The sequence below is a fragment of the Pantherophis guttatus genome, chromosome 1 (assembly GCF_059756535.1).
Source record: "Pantherophis guttatus breed Tessera chromosome 1, ASM5975653v1, whole genome shotgun sequence".
Lineage (NCBI taxonomy): Eukaryota > Metazoa > Chordata > Lepidosauria > Squamata > Colubridae > Pantherophis > Pantherophis guttatus.
In genome coordinates this window covers 225,432,392-225,445,610 of record NC_142063.1, presented here as the reverse complement: position 1 = coordinate 225,445,610, position 13,219 = coordinate 225,432,392, and positions in this window count along the sequence as shown.

The following is a 13,219-nucleotide window of genomic DNA, read 5'->3' as shown; positions in this document are numbered from 1 at the left end:
ACTATCTTTTTCAAAAACATTGTTGGAAAAATGGAAATATTTCCTTGTTTGTGTCGTGGTATTATTTGGGACAAACTGAGTGTTATGAGCATCTACCTCAATTGAAATGTTCCTTATTTTTTAAGCATGTTGTCATACTTACAGCTCATTTGATCACATTATTTCTAAAAAAAATTAACCATGTGACAGGCAAAAATGCAGTCTGGGCTGGATTTTTTGTCTTCCAATTTGCAGATGGTTACTCAATATTCATTACTCATTACTCGTGAGACATACTCTGTAAATGTAGATTGTTATATATTTCATGAGATGATTGTTTAAAACAGTGTGCTGTGATTGGCATCCATTTTATCCATAGCATTGCTTTAAACTCAGAGTATGCAACAATGTGACACTTGCTAAATATTTGAAACTGCAACTCCCATAATTTCTTATCAGTGATTTTGCTAGCTGGATCTGAAATCCCAAACATCTGGACCAATCAGGTAAACATCAGATTGCTTATCTCCTCTTTCTATTGCCAACTGTCACAGTGACATAAAAAATATGCTGCGCAAGATGAGACTCAGCGCTCTTATGAAATCTGTGGGGCTGTAAATGCAACACTGAAGATCCCAATCTCACCATTTTCTAAGTAGAAGAAGGTCAACCTGCTCTGGGTAGCTGTGACTTGCTTGTTCAGAAGAAGTTACTAGTAGAAGAGGCTACTTTTGCGCAGTTTCTTCTGCAGAAAAACAAACACAAACAAACACACAAGTAAAACTTCAAAGATGAACATTAAGTGGAAAGGTGGCGCAAGCCTTAATCTGATTCTAAATTTCCCTTTAACTATCATGTGGTGCTACCACAACATCCGTGGGAGGAAAACAACCTTTTGAATCCATGCATTCAAAAAGCAGTGGCATACATAAACAATCATTAGTGGCTGTGCATCTCTGCAGTCGTCACTGGCACGCCGGTGAATTTGAAAGACTCCTACCTATTTGGGACGGGCCTAAAACAGATTTGGTAAGAGGCCCTCTGTTTGCTGCATCTAAGGATAGTAAAATAATGTTGTAGCTGAAAACTTCTGGCGTTCAAGAAAACCTTGATTTCCTCCACTTAACATGTCATTGGATATCACAGTCTCCTATTTAGCTCTAAAACTGTAATTTCATTTTCCTGCCTTCCTAAAAAAAAACTTTCTTAAAAAGCAGGGTTAAAAAAAGCAGTCAGTAAAGTATCAGTAGTTTGATGAGTAGGTAGCTCAGTTGACAAAGGCTGGAGGCAAGAAGGACAAACTGTTTGCTCCAGTTCACTGGACTGCTGGGTTAAGGTCCAAGGATTAGACAGAACAGAGGCTGTTACTCAAAATCATAGAAAACTGATGCAAGCTTAAAAATACTTTCTTGTTTTCTTATGGGCAGGGCTAATACAGGTAGTCCTTGACTTATAACCATTTGTTTAGCAAGTGTTCGAAGTTGGTACAGTGGAACTGAAAAAAAGTGACTTATGATTGGTTTTCACACTTATGACTATTATAGCATCCCTGTGGTTATGTAATCAAAATTCGGGGGGCTTGGCAACTGGTTCATATTTATGATGGTTGCAGTGTCTTATGTTCACCATTCCCACCCAGCTTCCAACAAGCAAAGTCAATGGGGGAAGCCAGATTTGCTTAACAACTGCAGTGATTAATTTAAGAACTGTGGCAGGAAAGGTTTTAAAATGGAGCAAAATTAAACTGTCTTGCTCAGCAATGGAATTTTTCGGCTCCATTGTCATCGTAAGTCGAAAACTACCTGTACACTGTACTGTACATGCACCAAGTGGTTAAGGCATTGATCTACAAACTGGGAGACCATGAGTTCTAGTCCCACTTTGGACACAAAGCAAGTGAGGTGACCATGGGCCAGCCCCTCTCTCTCAGCCCTCAGAAGAAGGCAAGGGCAAACTACTTTTTAAATCTTGGCAAGAAAAGGCAGTTGCTAGGAGTCAACAATAACTCAAAGGCATTATATGTAGGGGCTATAGATCTCTAGATGTACTGCCTTAATCCACTTGGGCTCTAAGTAGTGGTTTGTTAAATAATCCACATCCATCCAATGAGGTAAAAACATTATCTTCAAGGCAAAAAAACTCTTATATTCAACCATGCTGTTTCTTTATATATTTAATTAAAAACAAGCTAGGCAGTTAAAAGCATAGGTACAGGTAAGTAAGAGAAGCCAGTTTGGTGGGGTGGTTGAGGCACCAGAAATCATGAGACCACAAATTCTAATCCTGCCTTAGGTCCAAAGCCATCTGGGTGACCTCGGGCCAGTCCCTCTCCCTCAGCCCTAGGAAGGAGGCAAGGACAAGCCACTTCTGAAACACCTTGCCAAGAAGACTTCAGGAACCAGTCCAATACTACATGACTACATGACCATGCGGACACTGCAACAATCATAAGTGTGAAAAATAGTCATCAGTCACTTTTTTCAGTGCCATTGTAACTTCGAACACTCACTGAACAAATGGTTGTAAGCAGGGGTGGGTTCTACTTATCTTTACTACCGGTTCGCAACGGGGCATAAGCTTCCTGATGACGTTGGGGTCGGTGGGTGGAGCCTCCCGCCGGTTTTACTACCGGTTCTATAGAACCAGTCCGAACCGGGGGCAACCCACCACTGGTTGTAAGTCAGGGACTATCTGAATTTAAGACATGGTGTTTCGCGAAGAATGAATGAAATGGCGATTGGAGACAATATTTTTATAGCATTTTATGATAGCTCTTCTAGACAGACCACTTGAAACATTTGAGAACTGCAATGCCTCCACAGAAACTCCAAACTACTGAAAGTTGCTTCTTTCCATATCCACGCAACTACTCTCGGCTCCCAGAAAAGCTGGTGTTTGTGCAGGGATTCCTTCCACAGACAGCAAAGGCCAATGCCACCTCTGTTTGACCAGCTGCCATGAGAAAATATTTGAACTATTCTTCCTTGGACGAGCCATACATTTGATTTGCACTCAGTGATGTACCATTGCTAAATAGTGTCTCTTTAACAATGGTAATATCTCTGAAATCAGAAATGCCTTTAGCTGTTTGCTTGACTTTGTTTATATATATCATACATCTTCATGAAGACATTAATTTATGACATGCTTCTCTGAGAATGTTGGCTGTTCAGTGTAAGTGCCTAACTTCCCAGTATAATTTCGGTTTTGTACAAGCCTGTGACACAATGTGCCAAAACTTCCGGACGTCATATGAGTAGCAGTGAAAACTGTAGGCGCATATTTCATTTTTTGCCTGTGTTATTTGTCTACTAAGCTTCTGACCATCTTTCAATCAAGGATACTATATTTAACATGATTTAGGCAGTGAAACTAAAAATAACAAAAGCTAACTGACGCTGTAGCAAGAAGCCTAAAAAATACTCATTCAGTAATATTTAAACAATATTTTTTAAATAATATTTTAGCTTCCTGTGAATTCAGATGAAGATATCATTTTGTCTTTTTTTTGGCTAGCACATTTTGGGTCCTCAGAGAAACATACTGGCTGCATTTACGCAACAGATTCTCACCCTGGTCACCACTTCTTTATCCACCTATCATCGGGAAGGAGATATAGAAGCATAGCCAGCCGCACAAACAGGCTGAAGAACAGTTTTTATCCATGGGCTGTCAGACTCCTGAATGCGAAATAACTTCATAACTACTTAGTACGATGGACTTGCAGGGCCGGCACAATGTGTAACATGTGCAGTAGGACTGGAGGTTGTTAATATGATTTCTTGGGTTAGGGATTTTCTGACTTCACTGTGAGTTGTATTGTATTGGGGAGGGTGCACTGAGGGAGTTCAACCAATCTCATTGTACATATATTGTGCACTGACAATAAAGATTTGAAATTTGAAATTTAGACACTAAACCGGAAAAATGGTGGTGTATTCATTTGGGATTCAATTTACTGAGTGAACTAAATCAAGGTTTCCAGCAGTAAATTTTGTAAAAATAAATTGTGGCTTATTTAATAAACCATAATTAGACAAGCATGGCTTATATGTTTGGTGACCACAGCCATGTTCATATTAACATTAGGACTGTGTGGATATGGAGTAATTATCAGCTGATTAAAAGTCTATGTGAGGCAGGCATTAGTTGGGTTCTGTTATGTAGCCTCAGCAAGGGAAGAATTTTCATATTAGTCTGTTTCAGCGAAAACATTGAGACCGCAAGACCTAATCATATGATGTCTTGTGGCATCTTAAAGGTAATTTACTGCAGCATTAATCAGAAGTGTGCAATCTTTTTCTGCAGGTCACACTTGACCTTCCTTAATGTGCTACTGTTGGCCAATTTCACCTGCTTTGAGTGCCCTGGCCTGGTCCCGGGCAAAGGATTTCCATATCCTGAAGGGATTTCTAATGGTTTTGATTGAGTTACTAATGTCTGACAGCTTCCTATTGATTTCAAGTGTCAAACTAGGCTGAATGTCTCAAGTGTTTCCTTCTTTAGTGACCCAGGCTTTCCTGGGGTCAAGCTTGGCCAAGATTAGTGTGTGATTGGGCTAAAAAATGTCATGGAGACTTTTTCCTCCTAACAGTACATTTCCATAAATTCTAACAGAGCATGGGAATTCACTTTAAAAATGCGAAGGACAGGACAAAAAAGTAAGTGGGCCAGAAGGGGGAAAAAGTAAACACTGATTTAATTGACATTTGGTTCAAGTTAAAATAACTTAATCATGACTATAACTACTTGCCTTATTCAATCATTCTATCTCATCCAAAAATCACAGTTCAGCGGCCAGTTCTGAAGGAGCTTTGGGAACCACAGGCATAATCATAAGCTTCGATGGAGGTATGCTTTCCAACAGGATCCTCTTAAGTTGGACAATTACAACAATCTTTTTGTGGGAGGACATTGGCAATCACAGCCTAGAAGATTGTGAAGGTATTTAAAGGAGAAGTATTTAAAAGCAAAGATGAAGGACAATGTGGAAAGTACCCTCTGTGATCATTCAAATACAGTTAAAAAGATATGCAAAGAAGCACGGCAGCCTTCAGAAGAGTTTAATGATAAGACAATCTATAATTGCTAGTCAGGATGAGACAGCAGACCATGCTTTTCAAATGCAAATCAACTCACCCTTTGGAGAGAGGGAGAGGTAAACAAATATAAATAAATGCATAAAAGTATGTCTCCCTTTGAGCTTGCAAGGCCAAGCAGGCATTTATTTAAGTGAATAAGTTCTTTGTCCCATTTTTTCCCATTGAAGTTGCTGAGGCCAAGCAAACAATCCTAGATACTCATCCCCAAATTGGGCTGGATATAGATGGGCACATATCAATGCAGGAGAACAAGCTGAAATTAAATCCAGATGAGAGAGGGGTGCTATTGATAAGGAGAAACCTGGATTTTCAGGGAAAGAAAGTTTTGGATGGGGTTTCGTTCCTCGAGAGGGAACAGCTTTGGAATCCAGAAGTGCTGTTTGAACCCCAGCTGTCACTGGATTTGCAGCCAGTGATTGTGGTAAAAAAAGCACAATTGCATGAGTATAATTAGTGTACAGATTATAACTGGACTGATGATGATGAAACACCTGCAGGAAAACAACCAAGCTCAGACAGCAAGAAGGACCCTTTATTTTAATCCTGAGCTGCAAATATTTTCCTTAATTAATTACAATGGTCCTGAATTTATTAGACTTTGTGACAATTATCAGCTTCTTATTACTAGCCTGTTTTATCCACTGCATCATGCTCAATGTGAGGTTTTCCTTTAAAATTATTCAGACATTGCAATGAGTCCAAATTGTAATGGCCAGGCAATTTAGCAATATAAAGTATAGAAAAAGAAGAGTTTTTGCGGATTTTTTCAAAGGTGCTTTTTCAGGAGGCAACTAGACTTTCTTGTTTTTTCTTTTGAGGACATTTCGCTTCTCATCCAAGAAGCTTCTTCAGGTCTGACTGGATGGTGGAGAATAGAAGGATCACCATCCAGTCAGAGCTGAAGGAGTTTCTTGGATGAGAAGCGAAACGTCTTCCAAGAAAAAAACAAGTCCAGTTGTCTCCTGAAAAAGCACCTTTGGGACAACCATGAACTAGATGACTGAGAATCTCTACAGATTTCTTGTGGATTTATTCCGTTAGTTGTTGCTGACTACAGGGGGCGGCACTCATCTCCTTTTAAGGTCGTTGAGCCAGTACTGTATGAAGATGTTTCTATGGTCATGTGGCCAGCATGAGGTTGCAGAGCACTGTTTCCTCCCCACTGAAGTGGTACCTATTTATCTATTCCTATTTGCATGCTTTTGAACTGCTAGGGGGTGGGAGCTAGGCAAAGATGGGCATTCACCCTGTTGCTTGATACTTCGGTCTTGAACTTGGGCTGTCAGCCGACAAGCCCAGTGTCTTAATCATTGAGCCATCGCACTACCCAAATACAAGGTATAGAAATCATAAAATGCTAGTTGTGAAAGACTAGTTCTGGCTTTGCCAATTGCCTCTTGCCACATTTCAAGGTATTCTTTTAAATGCTTAAGCCCGATGGTCTGAATGAGTGCCCACCCTAAAATGAACTCCACTAAGATGGAGGTCTGGCTATTTGGCAGGAAAAAGCTTTTTCCTCACCTTTTCAGGGACTTGTGTATTCTCTTGCTTTTAATTTTCTTGTGTTCTATAATTTGTGCTTTCTTTTATTTCTGTAAGCCACCTTTAATGCTTATATAGTCAAAAAGGTATGTTCTATATTTAATTCAGATGATTGGATGTTCCTATGGGAAGGAGTAGGCAATCCAAACACTTCCATACTTTTGCTAAGGAAACTATGCAGGCATGTTCATAAAGTCCCTAACATTTCAGTTTGACTTAAGTAGATGTTACCCTTTAATATTTCTTTAAAAGCAAATGGTTAGCTCAATGTATTGAAAAGAAAAAAAACAATTTGATGCATAGCTCACATATTTTGCTTAACATATTTAAGCACGAGATTTACATAAACTACAGCACAGTCCTTAACACCTGCTTCAGAATATATTCCTACGAATACAATTAAATCCATATTCCTATAATCCATTTGCCTGATTTCCTTAGGACACAGTACTGAGTCAAAAAATAACTCTCTCCAGAATTGGTCCATTGTTGTCTGTTTGTTTAAAGCAGCTCAAATGTCAATAATTTAATTGTGTATGCTGTAATGATATTATGTAGCACTAAACTTTGATTCTTAAGAGATGTATATTTTCTCAGCTTTTTCCATTCTCCTTTTTTTTTTTGCATGTAATAGTTTCAGAAGCATGCATGAGTCTTCACATGTTTCAACATGTTGCTATTTGGATAAAAAGAAAAAAAAGTAATTTTGAAAAGTTTATGTGTTAGGACTGAAGAATAAGCCATATTGTTCAGTAAAACTATAGTATACAATTCCTTATCTTAGGCACTTTAATTATCTGCGAAATGACATATTAATATCTTTATTATCTAAATGGCTTTTCTTTAACAGAAGGTAGCTGTGTATATTTGTTTATAAAATTACAATGCCTACCATTGACTAATCAGTAATCAATAGTCCAGAGAATGGTGTTTTTCCATTTTGTTTTGAGAAAATAACTCCAAGATTAATTTCTTACATGAAAAGCAGAAGATCTCAGTGAAATAAATATCCCATTAGTTTTGCATGATCCGTAGTACTATTCTGCTTTTTACAGCCGGTCAAATCAGTGGTTTCACATACATTCTGAAATATGAATATTTTGCTATTGACTTTACCTGTTTATTTTTTATTTGCCAATGCAGAATCAGGGTTCCTTGTCATGGTCCATGTCCTGGTCAGAGTCTTCTCACCTGAGATCCTGCTGCCTGTCACTGCTTCTTGCAAGATGCATTTACGGTGATGAGATAGGTATATATGTGTATTTAAGAGTGTGTGCCTTCCATGAGAGAATCTGTGTGTCCTTGAACAGCCCAAGTGGCAAGCTTTTGTTTCATTTTTTTTTAATGAGAAACGTGTGTCTGGGCAGCTATACATCTACTGTATTTGGTGGAAGTGCTTGAATTTGGAATTATAACAGTGTACCAAATACCCTAGAGCAGGGATGTCCAACCTTGGCAACTTTAAGACTTGTGGAATTCAAGAATTCCCCAACCAGCATGAAGGGAGTTGAAATCCACAAGTTTTAAAGTTGGAACACCCTTGCTCTAAAGGTTCTAAAACTATGGAAAAATATTGTCAAATTAGCAGGAGTAAAAAAACCCACAAAAAATGTGATTTAAAAAACAAAACTAATGGTTTCACAATTTTAAATCCCAAGCAGGGGTGGGTTCTACTTACCTTTATTACCGGTTCGCAGCGGGATCATGTGCATGTGCTGATGACGGCATCCGGGGAGGTGGGCGGGACCTCCCGCCAGTTTTACTGCCAGTTCTTGCGAACCGGTCCGAACCAGGGGCAACCCACCACTGATCCCAAGGATACCTTCTGATCTGGAACCAGTTATGCAGTTTGCTTTTGAGTTTGCTCCACTTAGAAGTAAGTCCTGTTAGTATTTTGATTTCCTTCTGGTTCCATCATCTTGGTACCTTGTGAGAGAACCTGGACAGGGGGGAATATACTGATTCATGTTTATAGATAATTTTAATTTTCATGAAATCAGGAAATCCTGTTAGAGGTCAAAAGACATTGTTTTTTTACTGTACACATTTTCTATATACTGGCTTTTTCATATGGATGCTTAATTTTATGAATTCTATAGTTTGAAGGCACTATGCTCTTCACAAATGGTAATATGGAGCTATATTGGCTATTTGCATAAAACATGAAAACATGACATCATTTCAGTACATAGCTTTAAGTTTCTGTGTGACTGTTTTGTCACTGCACTAATAGCCAATTTAATTCACTTAATCTACTAAGCACTGATTACTCCAACACTGGGAAACTAAGTAAATTAAACAATTAGAGAATGCATTTTATATTTGTAGCAGTGTTTCATCATAGTGAAAACACGTTACAACTAATGTGACTCTGGGATGAGGATTAGCATGCTTGTTCAACAATATCATAGCCTAGCCAGAAGTGAGAATTCTCAGTGTTGTAGTTCAAATACATTTAAGCATACTCACGTGTTATTAAATCCTATTAGAACCAGTGGAATGTATTTGTAACTAAATAGTTAGCATGTTTTTAAATCCAGGGTGCTAGTCATATGAGTGTTCCAAAGAAACCTCAGTTCTCTGACCATCTGTAATGCTGTGAGAAAATGACCTTGAGAGACAGGAGGAAGAGTCACAACTTAGTGGTCTACTAAACAGAATTTGAGTCCAAAGCCGAAAGGGTAGAAAAAGCATCTCAGAAGAGATCCTTCCTAGTTTTCAAGAGGAAAAGTGAGGGAGGGTTACAAGTGTTACTGTCAGACTTGCAAATTTCTCTTAATGTAATCTTACAATAAAGACAGTAATTATTGTTGTGCTTTTTGACTGGACTGCCCAAAGGGCTGACTCCATCACCGAGATAACGTTCACATTTTTTATTTATCAGAAGCATTTTTAAAAGAAAAGCCATTATGGATGCAACTTTCTGCAATTTTTGCTTCTGGGAAACCAATCTTACATACTTGTTTTTCCAGCAGACATTTGGGCTGAACATAGGATGCTGATATAATGTAGCCACATGAATAGAAGACAGGCTAAGCATTCCAAATTTTAGAATGCTAGAACAGGGCTTAAGTCATAACTTAAAGTACATTGTATAGAGTGACAAGGGCGAAAAGGAACAGAGAATATCCTACAATTAGTCTAAGGCTTAGCTGTGCATTAAGGCCTTCTTCTGACAAATAAAATCAATGTTGCTACCCTAATAGTCTGGGTAGTATCATTTTGTTATTGCTTGCTGGATTCTATAAGAAGGAGAATTTTCTGTCTCCAAGAAAAAGAGATGACCTGTATATATGAAGTTATTGGGTCAAGAAGATGGGTTTTCTGCATAGAAAGAGCATATATGTGTAGAAACTGAGGCAAAATCCACCACAAGAGATCCTGTGTTTTATGTAAAGTAGTGAAGTAGCTTTAGGGTAAAGCCTTTACCACTGAAATTGACTTTGACCATGAACTAAAGGGTTGCATGAGAGCCAGTTTGATACAGTGATTCAGGCATCAGGCTAGAAGGTCATGAGTTCTAGTCCTGCCTTGGGCATGAAGCCAGCTGGATGTTCTTGGATCAATCCCTGTTTCTCAGCTTTAGGAAGCTGGCAATGCCAAACCACTTCTGAAAAATCTTGGCGAAAAAACTGCTGGGATTAGAATAGAATTCTTTATTGGCCAAGTGTGATTGCACCCATAAGGAATTTGTCTTGGTGCACATGCTCTCAGTGTACATAAAAGAAAAGATAATTTGTCAAGAATCATAAGGTACAACACTTAATGATAGTCATAGGGTACAATTAATTTAATTTAATTTAATTAATTCAATTTGTATGCCGCCCCTCTCCGAAGACTAGGGCAGCTCACAATACATTTTTTAAAATAATTATAAAAAACATTTAAAAATTAAAAACATTAAAAACATTAAAAACTCATTCACACCATTTATGGCTTGATATCCCCAGATCACAAGAGCGAGATCAACGGCCCCAGGCCTGCTGAAAAAGCCAGGTCTTCACCGCTTTTTGGAAGGCCAATAGGGTGGGGATGGTCCGGACCTCAGGAGGTAACTGGTTCCAGAGAGCTGGGGCAGCCACAGAGAAGGCCCTCCCCCGCGGGCCCGCCAGCCGGCATTGTTTAGCTGACGGGACCCGGAGGAGACCAACTCTGTGGGATCTTACTGGTCGCTGGGAGCTATGCGGCAGAAGGTGGTCTCGAAGATAGAAATAAGCAATCAAATCATATTAGGAAACAGTCAATATAAATTGTAAGGATACCAGCAACAAGATTACAGTCATGCAGTCATAAGTGGGGGGAGATGGGTGATAGGGTGATAGAATCATCAAGCAGTCACCAGGAGTCAAGACTGACTCAAAGACAAGACGTAAGAGCAGTGCTATATACCGAAGAATTGAGTTTCTTGAAGAGTAATCCTGTATACTGCAAAATTAGTCACTTAAGGAAGTTTCAGGAAGTGAAACAGCTGCTTGTAGTCCTACTTTTAAAGCAAAGGTCTATCTGAAGCCCCTGAATCAAGAACTTTGGGGTGCATTGGCAAATTTGGTCTTTGGATGCTGGCAGATCTGTTTTCATTTGGTGGGCTGTTGATAGGATGAAATTCTTGAATGTTGTATCTGTACTTGCTTCCACATATCTAAAGAGCCCCAGGTCCTGATCAAACAAGTACACTTTTAATTTTTTTCTTTTTCTCAATACCAAGTGAAATAAAGTGGCAGAGAGAGAAAGGGAAGGAGAGAAGCTAAAGGCACCCTCACATTAATGGTTTGTGTCCCTTGAGCTTTTCATAATGTAGTAGTTGCTGTGAAACATGATGGAAGCTAGTCTGTGAGAGATTATTGGCTAGATTAAACTCTGGAGAGTACCGAGAGTACAGAGCCTGAATGTGTTTACAGAATGTACTTAAAACTCAATATAAATAGGACTACCATATCTGTGGTAGACAGAAATCCTGATGGCCATTAGATGGCAGTAAAGATGGTGTTCTTGCAGCTTAGCAGACAATAATTTATGGTACCGCCGCTCCTGTGTTTAATTCCACAAATCATGCTGGTTTCTGTCCTTCAGCAAAACTGATAGCTATCATGCTGGAATCTGATTCTAGCTATCTGGTTGTAAAAATGGAGAATAGCTATAAAAATATTTACATCTTTTTTCCCCCCCTCCTCTTCTTCACCGGAAACAGATCCACCTACACAGCAGCAATAATTTGAGTAAGCAGACTTGAGAACATTTCCCTAATTAATATCCCGCTACATCACTGACAGGAAAAAATAACTGGTTTTTGGAAGAAGGACTCAGGAATTAGAATATTCCTCACAACAAAACTCTGCAGAATAACACAAACACTGTGTCTACAGGGAAAGCTAGTGCCAAGAGAACCGGTAGGACATTTTGCTCCCATAGGCCTGTGTTGCCATGGTAGCATCCAAACACAAACATAGAAGTAACACCAGCCTTGACACCCTGGACAGTACATGATGCTACAAGTAGAAACGGAGCAATGGAAATAAATACAGGAGGTAAACTCCATCATAGCACCTGGCTTTTCAGCAAAGAAATTGTAAAATGTCAGGTCTATTCTGCGTCAAGGGCATGGACAACAACCAGATAATACAAGAGAAGCTCTGAAGAACGCCTGCTCGGCAGAACAAAACAAAACCTCGTCCCCTCTGCCTCTTAACATAAATGTCTGTGTTTTCCTTAGTTGGGCATTAAAAGTGATGCACAACATACGACATTATTTCAACCCCATTGTCAAGATCCTGTTTAAAGCACCAGTGCTTTTTGAGAGCTAACCTATTGGCTACATCCTCTTGACCCTCAAGATCTGATTGTAAGCCTTTTAGTTTAATCTGAGGGATTTTGCAGATCAGGTGTTGCAGAACTACAAGTTTTAAGAGCCTCAATTAGAATAGCCAAAGGAAAGAATGCTGGCAGTTGCAGTTGTGCAAAAACTGGAGGTACTTGCAAAAATTCAGGACTAACACCTGGGAACCCTTAATAGTGAGAAGAATGCATTAAAGTATAAGGCAACTCAATCTTTTCATACTATACCGCTAAGTTTTGCATTTTTACTAAACCAGGAGTTATTTTTCTGTGGCTTATTGTTTAAACAATAGTACTAGGACTTAGACTTGTATACTGCTCTATAGTGCTTTGCAGCACTCTCTGAGCAGTTTAGAAATGTCAGCATATTTTCCCCAACAATCTGGGTTCACATTTTACTACCTTATAAGGATGGAAGGCTGAGTAAACCTTGAGCCGGTCAGGATTGAACTCCTGGCTGTTAGCTGCAATATTGCACTTCAACCACTGTGCCACCAGGGCTCCTCTTCAGCCACAGTTGACTATATTTGCACAACAGTGCAGAGTTGCAAAAATACAGATACCTGCTAGATGATAAGAAAGATAAAAAAATTTCTTGTCATTTAGTGGTTTTGCAGATTGTTGAAGGAACGTGTAGTAGCCATATAGTAAATTAAGCCATAAAGCAGTTATAGATATTTTTTTTCCTAGCCAGAAACAATTTTTATCATTTTTTGCCCCCTTAAAAATAACCTGCAGCTGGCAGATTGATAATATATAATGGG